This window comes from Sturnira hondurensis, unplaced genomic scaffold (genome assembly GCF_014824575.4).
Source record: "Sturnira hondurensis isolate 20B ecotype Veracruz unplaced genomic scaffold, ASM1482457v3 Scaffold0018481, whole genome shotgun sequence".
Classification (NCBI taxonomy): Eukaryota; Metazoa; Chordata; class Mammalia; order Chiroptera; family Phyllostomidae; genus Sturnira; species Sturnira hondurensis.
In genome coordinates, this window is record NW_028091112.1 from 30,524 (window position 1) to 33,083 (window position 2,560).

Genomic DNA, 2,560 nt, shown 5'->3' on the forward strand with positions numbered 1-2,560 from the left:
GACTGCAAGTGGTTGGCTTTAATCCTCTTTAATATTTGCCCCACTTCTTACAGGCTATGCTACGATCAGTTAATTGTCATCTGGGTTCTTCAATACAGACTTTAAAGAAAGGAAATCTGACCATTTGCAACAACGTGGATAGACCTAGAGGGTATTATGCTAATGAAACAAGTCAGAGAAGGAAAAATACTATATGATTTCACATATTTGTGGAATCTAAAAAAATAAAAAATAAATGAACGAACAAAACAGAAACAGACTCCTAGATACAGAGAGCGTTTTCATGGTTGCCAGGAGGGGGAGTAGTTGGGGGACAAGGAAAAGGAAAGGTGAAGGGATGAAGGAGTACAAGTTGGAAGTTACAAAACAGTCACAGGGATGTAAATTTAGCACAGCATAGGGAATAAACCAACAGTACTGTAATAACTGTGCACAGCCACGTGGGGCGCTAGATGTGAGGGGCCATCACCTGGTACCTTAGACCTAAATGGCTAACCCAACTGCTATGCCCTTGAAACTAATACTGAATGTCAACGGTCACTGAAAATTTGTTTAAGAATTTAAATCGACTTTCAGGAGACTTCCAGTCAGTTTCCTTATCATCTTCAAAATTTATATCAACTGAAGAGATAAGAGTTGGAAGAGTCGAGTCCAGTCTCCAAATGGAGGTAAAACCGCCCCCAGGTCACCCCTAGCCAGACTCCGGACAAGGCCACAGTAGCCCCCGCTACCGGGTGGGGGAGGAGGGCCAGGACCCGAAGGAACCAGGGCGGTTGAGAAAACTGTTTATTGGTGGTTTGAGCTGTGAAACTACAGAAGATAGTTTAAGAGAACACTTTGTGAAAGGGGCATACTCACAGATCATTTGGTGATTGGGAGACTCCCAGACAAAATGTCCCCGGGGCTTTGGCTTTGTCACTGACTCTTGTGTGGAGGAGGCGGAGGCAGCAACGTGGGCTCGACCTGCAAGGCTGATGGGCAGGTAAGGGAACCAGAGAAAGCTGTTGGTAGAGGGGATTCTGTTAAGCCTGAAGCCCATCTAACTGTGAAGACATTTTTTGTTGGTGGTATTAAAGAAGATACCAAACAATATAACCTGAGAGACTACTTTGGAAAGTATGGCAAGATTGAAACCATGGAAGTCATGGAAGATAGGCAGAGCGGGGAAAAAAGAGGGTTTGCTGTGGTAACTTTTGATGATCATGATTCAGTGGATGAAATTGTTGGTCAGAAATGCCATACTACTAATGGGCGTCATTGTGAAGTGAAAAAGGCCCTTTCTGAACAAGAAATGCAGTCTGCTGGGTCCCAAAGAGGCCGTGGAGGTGGATGTGGCAATTTCATGGGTCACGGAGGAAACTTTGGAGGTGGTGGAGGTAACTTTGGCCGTGGTGGAAGCTTTGGTAGAAGAGGAGGCCATGGTGTGGTGGCAGCAGAAGTGGTTATGAGGAGGTGGTGGTGGGTACCATGGCTGTGGACCTGGTTTCAGTAGTAGAGGAGGCTATGGGGGTGGTGGAGCAGGATGTGGAGACCAGGGTGGTGGAGGATATGATGGTTCCAAGGAAGGGGGCAAGTTTGGTGGTAAGTATGGTGGTGGTGGGAACTATATAATGATTTTGGAAGTTATAATGGACAATGGCAATCAAACTATGGACCCATGAAGGGGGACAGTTTTGGTGGAAGAAGCTTGGGAAGCCCCTGAGGTGGTTGTTATGGATCTGGTAGGAGAACTAGCAGATATGGTAGCAGAAAAGGGCTACAGTTCTTAGCAGGAGAGTGAGAGTTGTCAGGAAAGCTGCAGGTAGGTTACTTGGAGACAGTGGTCCCAAATGCATTAGAAGAACCGTAAGAATCTGCCACAGAAGGAGCGATGGTCCCTAGTCAGAAAAGTCACTGCAGCTTAAACAGGAAACCTTTGTTGTTCAGAGCTGACATGGCCACAGCTTGCAAACAGTGGGGCTATGGATTAATGCAATGTAGTGTCAACTAGATGTACATTCCTGAGGGCTTGTATCTGTTGTAGCTTTGTCTTTTGCTTTTTCTCTTCATTACATCAGGTATATCGCCCTGCCTATTGTGGTAGTGGGGCCAGCAATAAAAAGTTAAGGAACTTTTACCTTTTTAATATTTGTATAGTTCAGTTTTTCTACATTTTGGTACCAAAACTTTCACAAAATGCAGTTTTGAAGGTGTTTCCTTGGGAGTTAACAAGTAAAGGAGATCATTGCTAATCACTATTTTGTATAAATTTTGCTAAAGTTAACTGTAAAGAAACATCTGCTGACTTGCAGTTTAAGGGGACTCTATTCTCCCCATTTCCAAACCGCGAAATGAATGGGCTCTGGCATGTGGAGAGAACAGATATTTGTGTTTGCATTGTGTGTTTTAGATAAATAGAACTTGGTATTTGAATTAGCATATTTGTGACATTAATGGCATTAAGATTTACCTGCAAATGAAAAAAATTCTCAAAATTCCTTAAAAAAAGAAAGAGAGGGAGAGAGACAAGCACAGCTCACGCTCCACATTTCTGGTCCCCAAAAGGGACTACATCTTCCCC

At 43.9% G+C, this 2,560-nt stretch overlaps 1 pseudogene; it reads left to right on the forward strand.

Annotated features, from left to right (window-relative positions):
* Window positions 1-662: 662 nt before the first annotated feature.
* On the forward strand, window positions 663-1,811 carry LOC119003009 (heterogeneous nuclear ribonucleoprotein A3-like; annotated as a pseudogene).
* The last annotated feature ends 749 nt before the right edge of the window (window positions 1,812-2,560 follow it).